This window comes from Poecilia reticulata, linkage group LG8 (assembly GCF_000633615.1).
Source record: "Poecilia reticulata strain Guanapo linkage group LG8, Guppy_female_1.0+MT, whole genome shotgun sequence".
NCBI classification, from domain to species: domain Eukaryota; kingdom Metazoa; phylum Chordata; class Actinopteri; order Cyprinodontiformes; family Poeciliidae; genus Poecilia; species Poecilia reticulata.
Window position 1 is genome coordinate 27,673,088 of NC_024338.1, and position 10,966 is coordinate 27,684,053.

The 10,966-nt window shown below is 40.6% G+C and overlaps 1 protein-coding gene across 1 annotated transcript in view; it reads right to left on the reverse strand.

Annotated features, from left to right (window-relative positions):
- Positions 1-4,084, reverse strand: part of LOC103469447 (somatostatin receptor 3) — a 14,973-nt gene extending 10,889 nt beyond the window's left edge. The window contains exon 1 of the mRNA XM_008417131.2: positions 3,911-4,084. The gene's annotated coding sequence lies outside the window, so the exon portion shown is untranslated. The remainder of the gene's footprint in view (positions 1-3,910) is intronic.
- Between the last annotated feature and the right edge of the window lie 6,882 nt (positions 4,085-10,966).

Consider the following 10,966-nt stretch of genomic DNA (forward strand, 5'->3'; position numbering starts at 1 on the left):
CTCTCCTCCTCTTCCTCTCCTCCTCTTCCTCTCCTCCTCCTCCTCTCCTCCTCTTCCTCTCGTCCTCTTCCTCCTTTAGCATCAGCTCATCCTAACAGCAGTTAAACTCCATATCCAGATGAGAAACAGACGCAGCGTTAATCCAGCAGAATTAGATTAAAAATCGACTCGGTATCAACAATCAGCCCAGAGCAGAAAACGATAAGAAACCAGTAAATGTCCAACCTGCCCGCTGGCGTCTCAGAGGTTTACAGTAAATGTGCATTTTTAATTAAAATTGAGGCTAAGAAACAAATCAACAGTTAATGATTTCCAATCCGTCTGCTGGTGAAACTTCCTGCTTAACGCACAAAAAATCATTAATTTACTCAGAATAAACAGATGGAACAAAAATAAAACATTAAACTGATAAACTTTGCTTCCCGCACGTTTCAGAAACAAATCAGGTTTTCATCAAACCGTTTCCTCTGATTTCTCCATTTTCAATAATCTCCACTTTCTTGTGATTATGCTAAATGTGCCAAATCTGGGCGCCATGGAAACCAAGAGGAGCGAAACGGAGGATCATAAATCAGACAAAACCAAATTAAATTCAGATGGATTTTTCCCCCGGTGGAAAGAGAGGAGAACAAAAAGTCGACTTTCACAGACGATGGAGAAGAAGGAGGAGGAAATTTACCTCATTTTATCTAAAATGATCTTTTTCAGTGCTGCTCCTCATCTAGTCAGGGATCCAATCGGATCTCAGGAGGAAATCATGTTTCAGACTAAATTTAACTGATTTTATTACATTTAGTTTGTCAAAGTAAATAATTTGGTTACTTTTTATTTATTTATTTCCTGCTAATTTCCAGAATGTTTCCTTGAGACACTTCAGATGATGAAGATCTCCAAATGAACCATCAGTTAAATCCTGGTCCAGTTAAATAGAATCCGTTTCTGTCCAGTTATAAAAACATCAATTCAAACATGTAAATGGCAGAATTAACTGTTTTCCAGGCACAAAGCGGCCATTTTATTTAATTGAAGGAAGTAACTTCAGCTGTTCCCTTCAGCTGTTATTAAAATGTGTTAAATTTTGACTTAAAAGGATTTTTTCTTCCTGATTTATCATCTTAAATTTGGGCCTCTGTCTCTTTAAGAAACTCCTGCACTTTCTGAAGCTCCGCCTCCAGGAAGTCATTCCAACATGGCTCCTCTATTAACCCTTTAATGTTTCTACCAGGCTGCACTGAGCAGCAGCTCCTGTAATGAGCTGTTTGCTAATTGCTGCTGGCTAGTCTAGAGGAAAAATGTGAGTCTAGTTTTGAAACTTGTTTTCATCTAAAATAATAAAACCAAATGAATGATATTTATTCCAGGTATGAATCTATCAACTCTGACAACAAATAACAATAATTCGTGCTAAAATGTTTAGCAGATTTGATCAACTGTAGTTTGGCTAAATGTTTCCTCGTATTCACTTCCATAAGAACATTTTCTTTGCAGTTTTCACAGATAAAATCTCACAATGCTTCATAAAACACGCTGGAGAAACATAAAACCGTCAGATTCAGTTAAAGCCTGTTTGCAACGCGACGTGAAAACCAGCAGGTTGAAATCCTGACGGGAACCGAGCCGCTGAAATCCGATTCCTGCACGCTGAGCCTCCATGTGTGAACAGACTTCATGTGGGAGGAACTTCGTCTGTCACCATGGAAACCTGAACCAGTTCCAGATGCTGAGCCGATTCACCGAGTCTCAAACCAAACGGGTCAGACTCAACCAGAGGGGGCGCTGTTTTCCCCTCCCCCTTCCAAAGCTGCGTCTCTGCATCGCTTTCCTCTTTTCAAACAGATACATCTCAGTTCACACTCCTCTGACAAGCTGCAGAATGAAACCCAAACCTGAAAAACCAAATTCATGTCATTAAACATGTTGAACAAACTCAGTTCCTCTGATCTCTGGAGGGGATTTACCCAGATTATCTGACAGATTAAACATCAATTAGGAGACATGGTCCAGACATCCAAATGAAGTTATAAAATAGATCATAATAAAGTTAAATGAAGCATGCAGATACTTCAGTAAAAATAGAAATTGTATAACTAGATCTGATTTCACAGATTATCCAGATAATCCCAGAATCATCAGTTCCATGTTCAGCTGTAAACAGATCAACAGCAAACTGAGACTTTCTCTGAAAAAACTTTTATCTGCTTCTTCTAACAGTTCAGACTGTTTTCCCTCCTTCAGTCCGGTCAACCTGGTTCTACTGGAACCAGAACATCTGCTCCACCTCCAGCTGCTCTGAGTCAAACCAACCTGTTCCCCTCCTGGCCTGTGGGGGCGCTGCACCAAGAACCACTGAAGGAAATGACACAAAAACCTCTGAAGRCACTGAGAGCAACTTCCTTCTTCACCAGATGGAAACAAGATGGAGGATTTTGGCGGTTGGAGGATTTCTCTTTAGGCTAAAGACCAGGAGCCATTTCTGCTGCTAGCGCTAGGCTAACAGGTTAGCTTTGGTTGGATTTACCCAGAATGCAATGTGCTGCAGTTGGAGGATTTCTCTTTAGGCTAAAGACCAGGAGCCATTTCTGCTGCTAGCGCTAGGCTAACACGTTAGCTTTGGTTGTATTTTCCCAGAATGCCCTGCCTTGTAGTCCACTTCCTGTTTCTGGAGCGGTCTCTGGTCCGCTTGGCGTTCACGTGTATTCAAACCGAACCAGAGTTCACTTCAACTGAACCCAGACAAGGTTTGGAGGACCAGAGGTCAGAGGTCAGTTAGCATCCACACCTCACCAACCAGACCGGACTTTGACTAGACACCAGGCTGGAGTCAGACTGAACATGTCAAACAACTGTACAGAAATTTGAATCTGATGCCTTAAAATTGGGTCTCTGTCTCTTTAAGAAGCTCCTCAAAGCAGGAAAATGTTTGAATTTCACTGAAATCAGTTTTCCTGCCGTCTCTCCGTGTCTCTGTGTCCATATCAGGTTTCGCTTTGTTGTTTAAACATAAAGATCCAATTATTAAACGTTTTAAACCACAGGACAGATTCAACAACCTGAGTTCCTGTAAATGATGATGAATAAACTCATTTTAAAGCTTTTAATGACTTCAGCTGCAAACCTTGAAATAAATTTACTTCACAATCTTCTTAAAGCCGCAGTACCTCAGCTTCCCCCTCAATCACACTTTTTCCTTCCACTGAACTTTTAGTGAATCTGCTTGGAAACAGACTCTCTGGCTTTTCTCCAGTCAGTCACCATCTGCTGCTCAGTGACATTCTGTCAAAATCATTTGAATGTTTCATGTTTGTGTTCAGCCAGAAACATCAAAAATGTTTAGAAATGAATCTGTGAAAAATGAATCCAGCATTTTAGATTTCATCATATTAGATGATTCATAGGTTTCAAACATTTACACTGATTTTATTTAAAAACTAATAATAATAATAATAATAATAATAATAATAATAATAATAATAATAATAATAATAATAAATGTGTTTTATTACAGTAATGCTTTTGCATCATGTCGGGTTTATTTGATAGGTTTGTGTTGAAATGATCTAAAAAAAAAAAAAGGAAATTCATGTAATAAAATGACATAAAAATAAAAAGTTAAATATTTCCATGCGCACCGAGATGCTACAAACAACATGGCAGCAAAGATGAACAAAAACAAAAATCATGCAAATAAATTTTAAAAACTCAAAACATGATAAACCAACATATAAAAATGTGAAAATGGAGGAAATGAGAGAAAAACATTTATAATTTTATCTCTGCGCAGCGGGATCTCAGTCTTCCTCATTTGCCTTCATTTTTATAATAATTATTTTCAGTCTTATAAACTTTGCTGCCTGAATGAATGTGTGATGAAATGAGTCTCGGCAGAAATCCTCCCTGAACTCCGGCTCACCTCCGGGCTGCGCGGTCCGCCGCTCCGAGGCTTTCAGCGGGGAAACCGGAGACCTCCAGGCGCGTCCCGGCCCCACCGCGCTCCGCCACGCCGCGCTCGGCGCTCCGCAGCCGGACTGAGTGCTGCTGCTCCGCCCGCTGGTCGCTGCGGCTCCGGCTGGTTTCTAGGTAACAGCGCTGCTGCTGCAGGCGGTGGGAGGAGTTCAGCTGCATGTCTGCCTCTCAGGTGCTGCAGCATTCCCTCACACACACACACACACACACACACACACACACACACACACACACACACACACACACACACACACACACACACACACACACACACACACCACCCCTCTAATTTCATTACTGCCCGGTTATTTGTGGTCTCTCCTCCTCTCTGGTTGGACGTAGAAACTATTTTCCTGTTTTGAAACCGGAAGTCTTTGGCGGGAATGATTTCAGGACCATCAGCTGTGGAAAATAACGGCGATGGGAAGGTTGGTGATTAATGGTCTACAACATTTTCACTGATGAAATCTGAAAAGTGTGGTGGGAGTCTGTGTTTTCAGTCGTTTGGAGACTGAAGCAGCTGCAGTTCAGTCCGACTGGTGGAGAAAACCTGAAGGTCGATGTCTGAGTCACATTCTCAGATTCATTTTGGTTCAGACTCTGAAAGGATTTCAGCTTCCAGGTTAAAATCTTTGCCAGGATTATTTAACTTTTACCAATTCACCTGCAGAAACGCAGGCCCACAGCATTATTCTGCCACCACCGTAGTTTGCTGTGGGTGAGATTTATGAGCAGCTTTAAACTTCCTGTCTGTTTCCTCTGCTCTCCAGTTGCTCTTTGTGTCGTTTTACTGGGAAATCTTTTGTGTTTTAAAGCTCCTCATTAAAGACGTGGTTCTGTTCGTGTAAAATCCAAATAATCAACCAAACTTCTCCTTCCTGATCTCCATCTGTTCATTCCTGATTGTTTCTTTGGGGCGTCAGACGTTTCCCTCCCTCTGCAGCATGTACCTTCATGTCGTCCTTGCAGGAATAATGCGCCATGAATCAGGAATTATAATTATTATCGTTCTCTCACCCTTGAAGGAAATGAATGGAGTGAATTCAGTGAATCCTGTCGTCTAGTGAAACTTGTTTCTGAGCATAAATGATCATTTTCCCTCCTGAACTGAAGCAGCAGCCATGATCAGAGCTGCTGGGTTTCATTAAACAACCAGCTTCAGCTCTTCACTTTGTAAAAATCAAAGTTTTCTCTAATAAAAAACATGTTCCTGGTGTGTGGGAGTGAGATGTCTTCATGAATAGAAGATCTCTGCACACCTGTCTGCTCTCACCTGATCCTGGATTATGAAGGTTTTCATTAATCTGCGATGCTGGGCCATTATCGCCGATATCGATATTAAACGATATATCATCAAACTTCTGACCTTTAGATGTTTTTATTGTTTTTCTTTTGAATGATTTTGTTTAAACCAGAAACAGACCATAAAGTTTTTATGTTTTTACAAAATATAAATAATGACATTTATATTTACACGATAAACAGTAAAATAAAACACATTTGTAAATAACAATGTGAATTATTTACATAATGTAAATAACAATTTACATGGTTATTTACAATATGATGAGAAAATCTCATCATTTTCTGATGAGAGAAAAATTATTTCTCTCATCTGAGAAATCAAAGCTAAATGTTTTGCACAGTAAAGTTGAGAAACTACAAAGACTAAATAAAATTTAGAGAGAATCTGACACTAAAGTATCGATCTTTTCATCAGTCCGATACCAACTTGGTATCAATATTATCGATATTTTGAGTCGATTTGCTGATTGCGATCTGCCTAGCCTAGCGCTAGCATCAGAAATCCTCCAACCGCTAAAATCCTCCATCTTGTTTCCATCTGGTGAAGAAGGAAGTTGCTCTCAGTGTCTTCAGAGGTTTTTGTGTCGTTCCTTTAACGGTTCTTGGCCGTTTCATCCAACAGAACAATCCCTCCTCTGTCTCTCTCTCTCTTTACATTTTACATGTTTTGGGTATTTTTTAAATCTGCTTCCACTTGAGTTGTTCTGCATTTCCTCGGTTGCAGACGTTTCTAATGAGGTCTGATCAGGTTGGAGCCTCTTCGCAGATTTTGCTCTGACTTTGTAAGAGCATCTAATTTTGACATAATAAAACCGTGTCTGCCAGGTTTTTACCAACTCAAAGGCACTTTGTGTTGAACGCTGCTCTCAGACCAATTTTAGTCTGATTATTGCTTTTAATTGAATCTCTGTGCAAACATGTCAACAGCACCGTATTTCCTGGATATTAGGCTTTTATTGATTCATCCACAGGAGACATAATTAGGACGTCGCTTTCAGGGACTCGACAACAACAACCCGACGTTTTGATTAAAGCGAGAGACCATCCATCATCAAAACGCGCTCCTGCTTCATAACCCTTCAGTTTGTTTATGCTTCAGCTCAGACCTGCTGGGTTTGGACTGTAGACACCGAACCCAACGAGTCCAGTCAGGTCAGCAGCGTCTAAACGAAAAGGTTTCACCAGAAACCCAAACGCTGAAACGAACAGAAAGGACAAGTTTGACTCCCGCTCAGAAAAATCACTTCAGAAAAGAAAAGAGGAAAAGAAAGAAAAGGAAATAAAGGAAAAGATCTTCAGACGTTCCAAGAAAATCACTTTCACGTTAAAAACATTTAACTAACTAACTAACTAACTAACTAACTAACTAACTAACTAACTAACTAACTAACTAACTAACTAACTAACTAACCAACTAGCTAGCAAACTAACCAACTAACTAACTAACTAAATAAATAAACAACTAACTAACCAACTAACCAACTAGCTAACTAACCAACCAGCGAACCAACTAACCAACTAACTAACCAACCAACTAACTAACAAACCAACTAACTAACCAAATAACTAGCCAACTAACCAACTAACTAACTAGCCAACAAGCTAACGAACTAACTAACTAACTAACTAACTAATCAACTAACCAACTAACAAATCAACTAACTAACTAACTACCTAACCATCTAACTAACTAACTAACCAACTAACCAACTAACCAACTAGCTAACTAACTAACTAACTAACTAACTAATCAACCAACTAACTAGCTAACTAACTGACTAACTAGCTAACTAACCAGCTAGCTAACTATCCAACTAGCTAACTAACTAACCAACTAACTAACCAACTAACTAACCAACTAACAAACCAACTAACTAACTAACCAACTAACCAACTAACTAACTAACTAACTAACTAACTAACTAACTAACTAACTAACTAACTAACTAACTAACCAACTACGTCCCTGAAGCTAAGTATTTCGTTAGCTCACAGCGTATTTAGCTGGCAGATAAATATTGAATGAAACGTATTTCCAGAGAAACACCACTGGGTTGTTTCTAGAAGCAGGAGATCCAGATAGAAAAAGGTACAAAATGTTACATTTGAACTTTAGATCCCCGTTAAAAACAAAACTGAACAAAAACATACCGGCGGTGGCAGCATGGTTCTCTGGGGAAACCTTTCTTCACATGCAACTGGAGTTTATTTTGGTTTTTTGGTTGTTTTTTTTATCAATGTGGAGAAAATCTGTAAAACCACAAGATAACATGTGACCCAAAACGTTGAGCTGACGATGAAGAAGATTTTAATTTCTAGATCAGTGGTTCTTTTTTGAGGTACCGAACCTCCCAGTTGCATATGCGCACTCACTGAACCGTTCTTATTCCAACCGCCCGACACACAAAAGACTTTGTGGTATTCTGATTTAGTAATGTAATTATATTAGTTGTGTTACCACCCCACACCACTAGAGGCAGTAGCAACCCCGAAAAGATGCGACTAAGGAGCAGATTTAGAAGTTCACCGAAAGCTACAGGATTTGGTAAAAACTGTGAGTTTTGCTGAATTAAAGAGAAAAGTTCAAATCCCTGCTGAGAGGAGCTCCTTCAATCAGGCTCCTCCGCAGCTCTGATTGGCTCAGCAATGTAACGTGATCCTCTGATTGGCTCAGCAATGTAACGTGATCCTTTGATTGGCTCAGCAATGTAACGTGATCCTCTGATTGGCTCAGCAATGTAACGTGATCCTCTGATTGGCTAAGGAATGTAACGTGATCCTCTGATTGGCTAAGGAATGTAACGTGATCCTCTGATTGGCTAAGGAATGTAACGTGATCCTCTGATTGGCTAAACAATGTAACGTGATCCTCTGATTGGCTAAGCAATGTAACGTGATCCTCTGATTNTAAGCAACGTAACGTGATCCTCTGATTGGCTAAGCAATGTAACGTGATCCTCTGATTGGCTCAGCAATGTAACGTGATCCTCTGATTGGCTCAGCAATGTAACGTGATCCTCTGCAGCAAGTGATGGCAAAGCGGCGCATCATCACGACTTTACACAAGTTATTTAATGTGTCTTTACCTCCGCGGTCGGCAGAGGCTCCGCCGAACCCCTGAGGTTCGACAGAACCAGGTTTTTGATGTTTAGACCAAACATCAAAAATCATCTGAGCAAATATTCTAATGAGGAGGAAAATTTAAGCTTTGAGTCTAGAACCAAATTCAAGATGGCTGAAAACATGTTATGACCTGAGTTAGAGGACAGCTGCAAGGCAGCGTGGGTAAATTTACAGAGATCCAATCATCTGCTCCCACAGCATGATGCTGCCATGTCAAATCCAACATCTCGTTAAGAAATTAAAGCTTCAAAATAAAACCTTCGTCTGAATGATGAAGCTGTAAACTGTAAAACGCTCAGACTCTGTTTTCTGGGTCCAGTCAGCTGGTTCTGTTTATCCGCCTCACAGCGCGGCGGGGAAAGACCTCCGACCGCGTCCCAAAGGTCAGACACGGCCCACCACTTCCCAGCATGCATCTCTGCTCCTTATTGGACGAAGCACGGCCCACACAGTCAGTTTCCCTCCTGACATCTAACACTCGTTCATGGAGACGCTGCTGCAGCTGAAACATGAAACACAGGACCTGCTGCAGCTGCTGCTGCTGCAGCAGGTCCTGCTCCAAACTGGGAGACGATGCTGGTTTCTGAACTGGCTGTGAAAACAGTGGGTGAGTCAGAGGTGAAGGATGACAGGAGGGTCAAATAAAACTTCTCCTTAATGAGTCTCCATGGCGACCGTCAGCTGTTTAATGGCTACAAGGAACAAAAGCTGAGAAAAAACAGAAACATGGAGAGTTTAAACTGTTTGGAGAAAATATGAAGAGAAGAGCTGGGAGCTCTGGGCTGAGGACGACAACGTAGCTCATCTCTGTTCAGCTGTGGAAAGTTTCTGAGTTTTAGCTGAAACTAAGAATCTCCAGTTATTTTTAGTTTCCTGATTTGTTAAATTTGGAAACAGATAAAATTTAATCTCATGAGTCTGAAGGTGCCTTGATGCATCCAAACCGGCGGTGATGTGTTTCTGTTGCTTAGGAAGAAAATGGAGATATCAGCTAGCATCTGCTAACAGCCACTATCATCCGTTAACATCCGCTAACAGCCATTAGCATCCGCTATCATCCGCTAACATCCGCAAACAGCCACTAGCATCCGCTATCATCCACTATCATCCACTAACANCCGCAAACAGCCACTAGCATCCGCTATCATCCACTATCATCCACTAACATCTGCTAACAGCCACTAGCATCCACTAACATCTGCTAACAGCCACTATCATCCGCTAACATCCGCTAACAGCCATTAGCATCCGCTATCATCCGCTAACATCCGCAAACAGCCACTAGCATCCGCTATCATCCACTAACATCCACTAACATCTGCTAACAGCAGCTAACAGCCACTAGCATCCGCTATCATCCGCTATCATCCGCTAACATCTGCTAACATCTGCTAACAGCCACTAGCATCCGCTATCATCCGCTAACATCTGCTAACATCTGCTAACAGCCACTAGCATCCGCTATCATCCGCTAACATCTGCTAACAGCCACTAGCATCCACTATCATCCACTATCATCCACTAACATCTGCTAACAGTAGCTAGCATCTGCTAACAGCAGCTAGCATCTGCTAACAGCTGCAGCTACTGCTCTCGGTTCACTTTATTTTGTTCACTCAGTTTTTATAATTTGGATTAATTTTGTTTAGTAAATTTTTTTTGTTTGTTTTTGTGTAAAAAAAGGAAAAATGTTGAATTTATTTTGTCCCTACATATAAAACATTAGATTTGATCAGGTTTCCTTCCCTCCTGTTGCCTCATTTTCTGTGTAAAGGGAAAACACATACAAATCTCGGTCATTTTGACCCGAGGACAACATTAAACTGAGGCGGTCAGAAATAATTATCTGTGGATTTTCCACAATAATAACTTTATATCTGAGTGACTCTCCTCACCTCATTGACTGGCTCTCAGTTCGGCTTGTGGATTTACAGGATTTATTTGTCCTGCTGGATCGATGCTTTTAAACTTCATCCATAATTTACATGTTTCCTAAAATGTTTTATATGTTAAAATATGTTTCTGAGTTATGATCTTAAAAGTTTAAAACTTTCGTTGAGAACTCAAACGTTCGTTTGTGAGAAACAGAAACTCTGACTCTGCAGTTTCTGTTAGTTTGACACATTTTTAATTTAGACAAACAGATTTGGAAACATTTAATTTGGCCTGAGTTTGTTTTTATTGTTGCTTCACTTCACTTTATACTTAGATCAATCTGATGATGTCATTTTTAATATTAAATGATCATTTGATCAGAAACTTTTTACTTTTACTGGAGTTAATTGAGATCAGAGGCAGAAAACAGAACAGATTTCATTTCATCCATGCTGAAAGTGAAGCCTGTGTGTTAATGTGTGTGTGTGTGTGTGTGTGTGTGTGTGTGTGTGTGTGTGTGTGTGTGTGTGTGTGTGTGTGTGTGTGTGTTTTCAGGTGCGCTGAGTGCTTCTCTCTGCTAAATGAAAGAGAGGCGGGTTGCCATGTTCCTCTGATCCCCCCTAGCAGGAGCTGCTGCTCTGATCAGATAAGTGCCTCTCTCTCTCTCTCTCTCTCACTGATTCTATCTCTCTCTGTTTCT